This window comes from Chiloscyllium punctatum, chromosome 36 (assembly GCF_047496795.1).
Source record: "Chiloscyllium punctatum isolate Juve2018m chromosome 36, sChiPun1.3, whole genome shotgun sequence".
Taxonomy (NCBI): domain Eukaryota; kingdom Metazoa; phylum Chordata; class Chondrichthyes; order Orectolobiformes; family Hemiscylliidae; genus Chiloscyllium; species Chiloscyllium punctatum.
Genome location: NC_092774.1, coordinates 7023680 through 7037263, shown reverse-complemented (window position 1 = coordinate 7037263; position 13584 = coordinate 7023680).

Below are 13584 nucleotides of genomic sequence, written 5' to 3'. Positions count from 1 at the left end.
CAGTAATACATGGCGGAGTCACCTGGTTGCATTTTAGAGATCTTTAGCTGAACGATTTTTGTTGCAGAATTGATGGAAGCGGACAGTTTTTCCCCTGCAACAGCATTTTGATTCTCCTCTCCTGAAGTGTGTCTCTGAAGCAAGTGTTTCAGAGCTTGACCAGTTGCCTGACTGTACCAATAAACTGTGTATTGACAGGACCCTGAATATTCGCAGCTTAAAGTAACAGTTTCGCCAGCAGTGGAGGTTTGTAAAGGTGGACTGTGAGACACCAGAGAAATGGAATCTATGGAAGTAAATGAGAAGTTTGTTTAATTACCATTATCAAGAAAACGTCTCATTGGTGAGCATAGCTCTGCTATTAAAGCATTTTTTTTTTGTTTTGCAGCAAGTACGATACTATAATTAAAATCAAACTGAAACAGCGGGGAGATATAAAGTTTTTTTGGAAAATAGAATGCAAATTGTTCCGCTCCGGAGTAATTGACAGAATGACTCAAGAGGAATACTCAAACGGGAATACTCAAATAGGAGAAAAAAAATAAAGGATTGAATAATTCCAAGAAGACGAGGAAATGACCTAGGAATGTTCACAATTTGAAAGTAACTTGTAAGAATCTGCAGGAAGAAGATGGAAACCATAATGAGATTCTGCTCTTTTTAATTCCTTGATTTCAATTGAAAACTGAGCATAACACACATATCAGAAATATTTTAAGAGTTAATTCTCCTTTTCACTGAAACAATTACTTTCAAAAGTAGTTGACTGAGAGAAAACCCGCAGTATGTGTTTGTGCTTGAGATCTGGAACTCTGCTGTCCAAATCAGAGCTCATTGCCCGTTCCTAATAACGCATTAGTAGCTGGTTGTGAGGTGCCTCTCGAACTGCTGCATCTATTGATTGTAAGTACAATCAAAATGCAGTTAAGGAGTGATTTCCAGGATATGACTGATCGACAATAAAAGAAGGAATCATATTTGTAAGACAGGGTGATGTTGGAACTTGCAGTTGGCAGTTCTCCCATGCATCCACTATCTTTGTGATATCAGAGTCCACAGAAAGCTTCAATTGAGTGTGGCTTGTTCCAATCTGACAAAGGTCGAATAGAATAACAAATACACCGATCACAGAACAGAAGAATGCCATTTGACACGACCTGCATGTGTTAAGTCTGCAAGAGAATGTCGTATGTGTGGATGAAATAAATACTTGCACAGCTCCACTGTAACTTCTCTGCTGTTATGTCCTACGGCACGACGAATAAAAACAATTGTCATTTCTTCTTTATGAACCACCCTTTTCACTGATTTTTGCCTGATCGACCTCTGGACAAGCATCCCCAGATACTTCCCTCATGTCACTCGTGCCCGCAGTCCATAAAGAATGCCTTTTCCTGTTCCTTCTTCCAAAGCACATCAAGTTCCATACTCTCTCTCTCTCTCTCTATTTGGACGGAATATAGGCGTTGCTGGCTTGGTTTATATTTGCTGTCCATCCCTCATTCCCCAGAAGGCAGTTCAGTCTCATTGCTGTGAGTCGAGAGTTACATGTTGTGTAGACCAGGTACGGGCAGCAAATATTTTTCCCTAAAGGGCATTTTCAGGTTTAGTTTCGATATGCCACTGACTTGCCAATGTGACCAATCGGTGTTAAACGTCCTGAAACGTAAGTCCTTATGCTTCACTCTTCGGCACTCAGAACTGATCCAAAAGACCATAATACCATAAGACATTGGAGCAGAAATTAGGGTATTCAGCACATTGTATCTGCCCCGCCAGTCATTCATTCCTGGTAAGTTTATGAACCCCAATCTCCCGCTCTCTTCCCATAATTATTGATCTTCTTTATACTCAGCAACCTATATTACTCACTCTTAAATATTCCCAATAATCTGTCTTCCACGACATTCTGTGGCAATGCATTGCATAGATTCAACACTATCTGGCTAAAGAACTTTCTCCTTACCTCATTTCCAAAAGCAATTCCCTATCTCTAAGGATACGCACTCGTGTCCTCGTCTCTCCAGACAATGGAAACATCTTCCCAACATCAAGCCTGTTCAGTACTTTGTATGTTTCAATTAGGTCTCTGCTCATCATTCTAAACTCAATCCAGTATCAACCCAGAGTCTTCAAGTGTTCCTCAAATGTTAAGTGTTTCTTTCCGAGGAATAGTATCGTAAACCTACTCTGAGCACCCTCGAGGCCCAGTAAATCCGTCCTGAGATATGTGGTCCACCACTGCACACAATACTCCAAAATGTGATCAGACCATTGCCTCTGGAGTACCTCCCTGCATTTTTATTATTCAAGTGCTCTTAAAATAAATACCATTATTGAATTTGCCATCCTAACTGCTGCCTCAAACTGCGAGCTGGTATTGAGTGAATCCTGGACGAGGAATCACAAGTCATTTTGCATTTCTCATGGTATGCCATTGGACACCCAGCCTCCAGACACACATGCAATCTCCCAGTACTCAAAAATATGGACACAAAATGCAAAGCTATTCCAGATGCCTTGACCATTTCACATTGTTTGTCAGTGTCCCGTGTGGGAATCTTTCAAACGATTTTCTGAAATCCATATCAACTCCATCAAGTACAATTTACAATTCTACGTTCCCTGTCACCTCTTCATAACAGTCAATCTGTTTGATATGACCGGCCTCAGTCAAAACCATGTTAGCTATTCCTGGAAAAAAAATAACTTGCCTCGCTGAGTAGAATGTATTTTTGTCATTCAGAGTACTTTTCATTGTGGCACTCAACACTCTGCTTCTCCCTGATATAGCCAAACCATATTTCTTGAAAATTTGGGATGACACTGGCTGTCCTCTAGCCCTCGACTACCTGTTCTGTGACCAGATTGAAAGTACAAGTTATGGTCATTACTCTTTGATTTTCTTCCTCATTTCCCACAGCAGACTGGGATACAATTCACCCGGACCTTGGATTTCCTCTCTGAATTCACACATTGAAATGTCATTTGTCTCAAAAATAAACTGAGTGTAAGCATTAATTCAGACAGTTTGTAACAGGAGTCAGTTCGAGTCATTTACCTGCTGTGACAGTCACCACGGTCCCAGGTCCATCCACAGTATCGTATTCCCAACACAGTGACAACTCTCTCAGTCAGCCCAGAACAATAACTATTGGAAGCTTATTCTGACAGCCACATGTCGCAAAACAATCCTCTATGCCTCTAATTATTCAAAGGATTTCGATTATTTAATAATGCTCCATATTTGTTGCATTCTGTTGATTCGAACAGTAATTTATGGTACTCTGGGATCTGAGCAAGGTGCCCCAGGAACAAACATCACAGATGAACACTTCATGAAAATGGAATAAAATTGGTGCAAAAAGATAATAGAAGGGAATTTTGAGAAGTTTTTTTTAGCAAGGTCACCAAATCTAAGGAAGCCAATATACAATTGGGAGAGCAAACAATATGCTTTAATTGCACGGTGGTATTTGTTCAAGTCTCATGCACTGTGGGTTCCAATTATTTGTACACAGTGTTTCAAGTCAACATTAAAACCTCAGGTATTTTTGATTATTGGAGATAATAATTAAAAAGTGGAGACTGATTATCAATTTTGCAATTCGTAGCATTCAATCCCAATTTGTGCTTTGGACTCCAAACTGTGTTCACCTTTGCCAACATTCACACATTGAGTCCAATCACAACAAAACACATCAACATCTGTGAAAACTCAACTGTTCCAAATTGCAGATGTTATTGCCAATAAAACAGTAGCATTAGAAATTAGAACATGGGGCAGATGGTGCAGGGTAGAAGAAAGTGTTTTGTTATCAACAGAAGAACTGTACTTTTTATTTGTTTTTGCCAAAGTCTCTGTGGGTAGTTTCTGTATTGCACTTTTATTCGGCCGCCACTCTGTGTGTTGTAGTTGTAATGTGCTTTACAGTAATATGTGCCAGTGTCTTCAATTCTTACGTCCCTAATTTCCAGTGAAAAAGTCTTTTCTTCTTTAACCATCCGTACAACAAATCTCCCTCCGTTAAAGATCCGCGTCCGCTCTGATCTGTCCTGGGTTTGCTTGAGGAAATATCCATCTTGGAAAAGAAAACCCCAGAAGTGACCGTAATAAACACAGGTGATGCTGAGAGACTGACATTCCGACCTGGTCACTACTGTTGGCTTTTGTGTCACAGACGGACTGAAAGCACCTAGAAATTAATCAAAGGCAAATTAGAAAGTAATTCGACAAAGAAAAGCAACAAACGTTGCTAACCTAGCGTCTATGTCAGCAAAAGGCATGATCATACGCAACATTACAATGATTGAAAGTAATGTCAGTTAATTTCATCGGTACTCACAGGGTACCCAGATATAGAGGATGAAAATAATAAAGATTTCCATGTTTCAGCCGCCTCGAGCTGATGGTTTGTATGACGGGTCGGTGAACTCTGCAGCCCAGAACTATACAGGGAGACCAAATCTCGGATTTGGGCTGAAACGCACAGAAGATTCGAGTAGCTCTCCACAGGAACCTTTGGTGAAATGATTGATGAGGTGCGCGGTTATCAGTGTCAAATAATGTATTGTGTGAATACTGAAAGGCTTAAAAAGGGATTATGCAGCATTCTGTGAAACCAATAAAAAAAAATCTCTCCCAAGTTAGGCACTGGGGAGGGGCTTCTTGAATGAGTGAATGCAGCCACCTTAATTTCCACTGCACGATCGAGGCCAGAGAACGATTCTGATCTTTTTATTGGGTGGCGTGTGATCCGACAGTCGACAGATCAGCTCAGTGATTGGTCAATCTCCAGGCAAATGGAAATAAAATGCACAGAAAATAAACTCCCTCTGTCGTGTTCGCCGATCCTGTGTCCTTCTCTAATTCAGATGGCATTTGACACGCAGTTTCCATCGAGTATTGACTGATTTCGACCTCCTCATCATACGCACTTTTCAGCTGTAGTGATAGAACATAAAGTGGAAACTGGAAGGACACGAATGTTTTGGTTAGCTGTTTTGCATTATCTTTGTTGGACTAATCTTTGCCTCAGCTTTATAGCATTGGACCCTATGTCATACTTTTGTACTCCCTCCATTAAAGCAGTCATTGGCATCTTTCGAGAAATTATTAACTTACACGACAATACCGCTCGTTACATTACAACATTGGGACTTGTCACATGGGCACTGCATTATGCTTTGTACATGTTTGTATTAAACTAGTTGCCAAATACTGCGTTCGACTATGTTTGACCTAATATTACACTAGGCTCGATCTAAATCGCTATAGTAATATCATTTTGCTTTCCATAATACACAAACTGCTGTTCTGATTGCAGTTGGTTCTGCATCAGAAATTGCTGTAATGTAACAAAGCATGTGTCACTTTACATTCCATTGATCATGTCTCCGTTTTCTATTTTGCTGGTTTAATTGATTGATTTTTTTGATCGTAATTCCTCCCTATGACTTCATCCTTATTTATGCATCAAACAATTATTCCTTCGCAGTAAACCTCGAGTTCATTCTCGAATGTTTCAGCATAATGTCTGCCAATGTAATCTGGCAACGCAAACGAAAGGGTTTACAGATCCCACTTGATGCAGATTTGATGTACAAACATAGCAGTCATGTACTTATTGAATGGTGGAACTGACATATGTGCAAACCCCAAACAAGCGACAGAATCTACTTATATCGGCCTCCATTGTAAATGTATTGCTTTTCTTCCAGATGATGGCTGCAAGTACTGATCAGCTGATGGGTGTTCTTTATTAGATTTTAATTGATCATCAGAAATAATGAGCTTCAACCGATATGACCGTCTCCACATCACATATGTTATGTATGAATGCACTACACAAGCATTTTGGGTCCTGGCAACATTCCAGCAACATTCCAAGACGGAAGAATTGTGCTAATAAATATGCAGACATTATGCTAAAAAGCTCGACAATAAAATCCAGGCTTCAAACAAAGTAGCAACTGAGGCCTCATTGTTCATTTTAGAAATGTCAATGGCTAATTTTCACACACGGGTTCTGCTGCAGGTCATTCAATTTAAAAAGCTAATTGGTGGGATGTTGGAGGGCACACTTCGATATGAGCTCCATTGACTGATCTGCCCATCAGCTTTCAGTCAGTTCTGTTAATGTGCGCATTATATGCTAAGATTATAATAGCAAATCGATGAACTTGTTTTCTGAACATAACATAACTATTCCCCCAGTTAAGCTGACGACGGGGCAGTTCTCAATAATGTGCAGCATTATTAGTGTCTCTCTGTCAGAGTCCCATGGAATTGTCGTTTCACAACGACCACTCCAGCCATGATAGGCCAAGGCCTGCAATGCGTTACAAGGATCTTATTACTAGTAACATAATATTGACAGACTTTTTTTTTTAATCTGGATTCAACGGAGACTTCGTGGAGCTTCCCAGGAAGCCTGCTGCAGAAAGAGGGCCAGGATAAATGATAAATAGTACAGGGACTGAAAATGTCTTTCTGGGAACGATAAGTGAGGTGTATCATAGATATTATCAACAAGCTCATGGTCCTCACCTGTCCATAATTGGATGGAAGAGTGTCCATTGCAATGTCAGGTATGCTGTCAAATGGAGTGTTGTTGTTATGACGTGCCATGCTGCAGTCAATTCTGAGTCAGCATAAGGTCTTTGTGATGATCCACGATAGGAAAGTGCACAGTCTTCTGCTGTTGAGTGCGATCGGCCGAGTTGAGCTGTCCAGAACGTTGAGACAACAACACACAACTATGATCGAGTAAGATTGTTCAATAGGTTAATCCTCGTTTTGACCTTTACAAATGCTATCTTCAGATTTTCTAGTAACAACAAGGGTTTAAAATCAATTCCTGATAAGCATGAGAATCTATTTTAATTCTCTCACGGAATGGAGTTCTTGACCAACACTTGACCCGACATAAAAAAGGACCACTTTGGGTGTGACCAAATTGGACTTAAACCCAACCAAATTCAACGTGCTGCTGGCAATATGAACTCTTGCTGCAATTGACCTTGTATACGTTGGGCATATGTAGACTCAATTAAATTGTGCATATTCGTTGTACCGATTTCATGAATGTCGTCAAGTGGGATTGTGCTGAACTAAACATGGTCATGATTAATGTAATAGTATGGGGAAGCTGCTTTGGATAAAACAGGCCTACTTTGGGAAAAATATGGTAATGTATCAATAAATACTGGGCTCGTGCGTCCTGAAACTAATTACTTTGAGGAACCTGTCAATAATTTTGGCGTAATCAATTGCATTGCTATTTGTACTGTCTCGAAGTCCTGTTGTATTTGGGTACGATCAAACAAACACAACAATTGCCAGGAGGGAGGAGACTTTTTTTTTATTCCAAGAATTTTATATTTCGCAGACTATTCAGGAATAAACACGTCTTCTTTGGTCAAAATTCATGTATCTGTCCTTCTTTTGATGGAGAAACGCGATTGGGCAATTGTACAATCTCCGGCTTTTTTATGTTAGAACTGTGACTTAACCCGTCAAATCAAATCCATTCCTTCCTATATTTCAATGGTTACTTAGTCGCTCGCTTCCTCAAACATCTTCCTCATTTCCCCAAAAATATTTGCATCCCAGATCAGTACATCATTCGGCCTTTGAATACAACATTATCAGCCCAATCTCATCCTCTCCACGTGCCTGCAATGAAAAATGGGCTATGTTCCAAGACAACATTAGTTGCCACTGGGAGACACCATAAATTGCTTATGTCTGCAGGTCATGGAAGCAGCACCACATACCATATGACATGGTTCCAAATTGCCAAATAGGCCATCAGGCAATTCATTTTGGAATACAATTTTCACTAAATCGTGCTGTTTTTCTTAATTTAGGGTGTAGATTTGCTCGTTGACCTGTACGTTTGATATCCAGACGTTTCATTACCTGGCTAGGTAACATCATCAGTCGCAACCTCAAAGTGAAGCGAAGCTGTTGTCTCCTGCTTTCAATTTATATCTTTCGCCTGGATGGGGTTCCTGGGGTTTGTGGTTATGTCATTTCCTGTTGGTTTTCTGAGGGGTTGATAGATGGCATCTAGATCTATGTGTTTGTTTATGGTGTTGTGGTTGGAGTGCCAGACCTGTAGGAATTCTCTGGCATGTCTTTGCTTAGCCTGTCCCAGGACAGATGTGTTGTTCCAGTCGAAATGGTGGCTTTTTTCATCCGTGTGTAGGGCTACGAGGGAAGGTGGGTCGTGTTTTTTTATTGTGGCTAGCTGGTGTTTTGTGGCTACGCTCTCCCTCCTAGCCCTACACACGAATGAAAAGAACCACCATTTCGACTGCGACAACACATCTATCCTGGGACAGGCTAAGCAAAGACCTGCCAGAGAATAACGAGAGGCCTGGCACTCCAACCACAACGCTATAAACAAACACATAGATCTAGATGCCATCTGTCAACCCCTCAGAATATGAACAGGAAATGACATCACCACAAACCCCAGGAACTCCATCCAGGAAAAAGTTATAATTAGAAAGCAGGACACAACAGCTTCACTTCACTTGGAGGTCGCCACTGATGATGTTACCTAGCCAGGTAATGAAACGTCTGGATATCAAACCTACAGCTCAGCGAGCAAACCTACACCCTAAATCTCAACCTGTGCTACAAACCTTGCGTTTTCCTTAATGTAATTTGGCATAAATCAGTCTACCCAAATTGTACAATTTGCATTAAGTCATACCACCACATTGCAACTGGGAAATCAGTGCTGCTGACATCATCACATACCTGAAATAGTTGGTGCTCATTTCTCCCATACACCAACGTACAGCAGCTGACATCACTGTCGTCTATCCATCCAACACTTGCCATCAATTTCCTCATTCCAATTGCCACGTCCCTGGCAATCTGGTACTGACCCACTGTAACCTCCTTCCCTCTCATCACCCTGTTTGCTTGCACATGCACCTAGACAGCTGGGTGGTAAACTGAAGGCAAACAATGCAGGATCAGAGTGGAATTAGCCAGGGACACAGGAATATGCCAATGAGCAGATCATGTTTATTAAACAGCATAATTTCTCCATTTTGGCAGCAACATTCACTAAGAAGAAGCTGCACTCATTGCTTTGTTTCAATGAATTTAATTCATGTAAAAGATCAAACATCGAATTATTTTATTCTTGAAGACTTACTTGCAGGTACAAATGTGATCATTTTGTAGAGAGTATCAGGAGCTTCTGGATATAATACATGGAATACTGAAAGGTCTGGTTTTTGCCATTTACGATCTGAACGTTGCAGCAATCGGAGTGTCAGATGATGTATAGAAGTTCAGTAGGAGCTGCATGGCTCATACATCAACTGCATCAAGTCTCCATTTTGTTGGTAGCACATCTCCATGATATATAGCCTTGTTCCCTTTTATCTACTGCGACTTGCACGTCACCAGTATATATTTTCCCCTTATCTGATAAAACTGAGACTTTTTTCAACACTGTCATTCTTCTACTTTCATCTTTTTATCTCGCCAGTTATCTCATTAACTGAAATGAGATTTTTTTGGTTGGTTCTTCAATCCCTCTCACTAACTGTGTCAATACAACCGTTTACCTGTTCAGTTTCTTCATGCAACATCCCTTGTCTTCCACTTTAATGCTTGCATGTCTCAGTGTGGCCAGTGCAATTTCAATATTTTCAACAGCACTTTTCTCCACTTAAAACTAACATCCTAAGATACAAATATGGATATATGGATCCTTTTGCAGTCTTTGTCGGCGATTTATGATCCTATTATTTGATTTGAATGTTTTGATATTGTCCTTTCCAAAGCTTTTGAGGGCTAATTTCTCCTAAATTACAATGGTGGAAACTGAACTGTTCTTTGGCACTGCCACGTTTACTGTGGGTAAATTACTTGAATGTTATCAAAGTGATGATTTGGAGAAGCCAGTGTTAGACTGGGGTGTAGAAAGTTAAAAATCACACAACTCCAGTTTGGATTGTAACCTGGTGTTTTATGATTTGTAACGCTATCAAAGTGTAAATGGACCCGTAATGTCTTATCGGCATGCTACCAATATAGTGAAATATAACTTGTTGTATTAATACCTTGCTATTAATGTTCAAATGGAGACCTGTTGTTTCAATTCTGTTATAACTCTCACAGAGTAGTTTTCAAAATGCTTCATTGATTAAGAGAGTGGGCCTTTTAAATCATCCATACATAGAATGAGGACGGCATTGGCTGGGCCAATATTTATTATTCTTTTCTATTTGCTCCTACGATCGCACTGCTGAGCTGAATTCTTGTACTGCTGCTCTCATTAGGTTTAGAATGACACGCAATGTCGTTAGTACATGTTCCAGGATGGTTGTACTCTCATTAAAGGCATTTTTGGAGAACCGAAAGGAAATGTCGTCTTTGGATGAAAAAGGCAATTCACTAATCCCTGAAGAACACTTTGGTTTGTATAATGAAGAGAAATTGTTCCAACCAATGAAGCACTCTTACCTATTGTACTATGATAACTGGTACTGTGTGTCAATCGCCGTTTTGTTACCATTTTGTGAATCAAACACTGACGGACTATTTCCCAGGTATAAGAAGTTGGGAAAATTAACCCAGTGACTGCGTTTAAAAGAAAGAACATTACTATTCAGCGACCTATTGACAAATACAAATGTAATGTATTTTTCCCCGAATGGTGGTCTCTGTCGATTGTTTATTGTTGGTTCCTGTCTCACAGCAGGCTTTCTGTTTTCAGCAATTATTTTTCTTTTGAGAACAGGTCTGCCCTTACACATTCAATGCTGTTGACATTTCTAAAGTTATATACAGTGACGTCGAATTATATCCCACTCCAAAAAGCTTTCTTTATTTTGCATTCTTCCCATCTTCACCAGTGTCTACACATTGCCTCAAAACTGATGGCATTTCTTGCGGAGACTTGCAAAATCAAATGAGTATAAAGAGATTTGGGAAGGGGTTCAGAGAATGTTTCCAGGATAGTATCTGGACTGAATTATGAAGCTGCATCTCGGTTGGATAAATTGTTAACTCCATAATCGAGGTGTCATAGAGATCATAATGTGATTGTGTTTCACCATCAGTTTGTTTGCTCAAAGGAAGACAACACACTTAATTAGCATTTTCACCCCAGGCAAATTCCCAGTGAATCTCCTTTATGTCATTTCCAGTGTTTTTTGAGTCGTTGCCGTAGTGTGGCAAACAGAACGACAATATTACAATATCTGTGGCCGAAGCCTTCTTGTATAAAATTCTGAGAAGTCTTCCTGGCTGCTGTTTCCTACACGCCCAGTGAAATAAAACATGCATATTGTTTTCTTTCTTCACTATACTGCCTACCCGTGTTGAATTCTTCAGGAATCTAAGGACTTGTGGGCCAACGTCTCTTTGTTCCTAAATACTCCCTCGGAACCTATCATCCATTGTGTCTATCCTTCCCGTATTCGACCTTCCGAAACGGATCATCTCGAACTTATCATGAATAAATTTGATATAGCATTGTTCTGCCCAATTTATCAGTTGATCAATATCAAATTCTAATTTAAGAGTACGATATCAATGACAAAACTATCAATAGTATCACCAATTTACGTTTCATCGGCTAATCCACTTATTTTGCCTTCTATATTCAAATACAGATAGTTAATGTACAAAGCAAACAGGAAGGGTACCAGCACCGATCCCCGTGATACGCCTTTGGTCACAAGCTTGCAGTCATAAAACAATGATTCACCTTTACTCTTAGACTTCTTTTGCAACCCAATTTTAGATCTACTTTGCCACCTCACCTTGTATATCATGGAATATTGTCTTTTATACCAATGTTTCGTGTGAGTATCTTGTCAAATGCCTTACTGAAGTCCATAGAAACCACATCGACTGCAGTAACTTCCTCAATACATTTTGACAGCTTTTCAAAAAAATCTTAACCAAATTGATCAGACATGGTCTCTGCTAGCAAATCAGTGCAAACTACCCTGATCAAATCGTGCATTTCCAAATGGGATTAATATTCTCACTCAGAGATTATTCAATATTTTTTCGCCACTGTCGTCGGACGAACTGGACTGTAATTTTCTGCATAACTCCTTTTATTTATCAAAGGAACCACATTATCCAGTATTCAATTTTCTGGTACTTCACCTGTGGCCAGAGAAATATTCAGTACATCCGCCAGACTCCCCAGCAAACTCTTTCCTTGACTCACGTGGCAGCCTGAAGGGAAAATGGTCAAGCCCTGGGAACCTGTGTACCTTTATGGTCACTTATGAATTCGCACCCTTCTTATAAATCACAACGTTTACTAGAAAGTCAGCATCCCGTCTGAAATTCCCAGCAGCAATGTCTTCCTTCCCGTCAATAGGGTTGAGAAGTCGTCATTAAAGTCCTAACACCGTCCACTGGTTCCACGGAGAGATTGTCCCATTACTTGCAGTAGGCACCGCTCTTTCCTTGGAATTCCTCTTTCTCTTAAGGGATCTGCAAAATGTCTTGGGATCTTCCATTTTCTTAATTGCACAAGATATTTTGTCGACCCTGTTTGTCCTTGAAGCTTCTTTTTTTTAGCAAGATACCTGTCACCAGACATGCACACAAATATTGTCTGAAGGGATTTTCATCAGTGTTTTTTTAAATGAAAATTAACTGATGCATACTTCCTTCTTCTGCTTTACAAACAATTATATCTCTTGCAGCGTCAAGAGTTGGAGGAAGTCAATGCTTCGGGTATAACTTTTCTTCAGAATTCAACCCCGCTACGAGTTCTAAAGAAGGGTTATACCTAAAGGTTTTCTTCTCCTTCTCTTGTCTTGCTGTGTTTTCCAGCCTCCTGCTTTTCTACTTTGGATTAAAGCATCTGCAGGGTTTTTTTGTCACTAATGATTTCCCTTAGCATACAGGGGTCCCTGAACATTTTACCCTAACTCTACACTGTTAGAGGAGCACAGTGTGCCAGAATTCTCATCAAACTACTTTTGAAAGGTCTCCAAAATTCCAAATTCAGCCCTACCAGCAAGTAGTTGCTCAGAGTCTGTGTTTGCAATTTCCTGTCTCATGATGTTGAGCTTAGCTCTCCTCCAGTTTCCATCTGCAACATCTGCACCATTCTTATCCTTTTCCATGATGACTATAAACTTTGCAACGTTGTGGGCACCATTCCGAAAATTATCACAAACTGACAGATCAATCACTTGACTGAAATCATTCCCGCAAATCAGTCTAGCTTTGTTGCTCAGCTAAGCGGGAAGGACAGGCTTTCAACTTTCAGACGGATTACAAAACTATGCGGGTAGAAAAAATGCAAGTGGCTTAGACTTGCATTACCTCTCATTTTCTATGTGCATCATAGTCAGTACAGAACGTCGCTTCAGAAAACATCTCCCACGATACATGTCATGTTTGCAAATGATATTCATGTCCCATCTTCGACTATTTCCATTGGCTTCGTCACTACAAATTTTATAATGTGAAGCTATTTTTTTCAAAATGTGGCTGGCTTTATGTAATAATTCTTCAATTCGAAAGATATAGTTAATTCATAACGGTTACAAAAATATGATATAACTCACTTA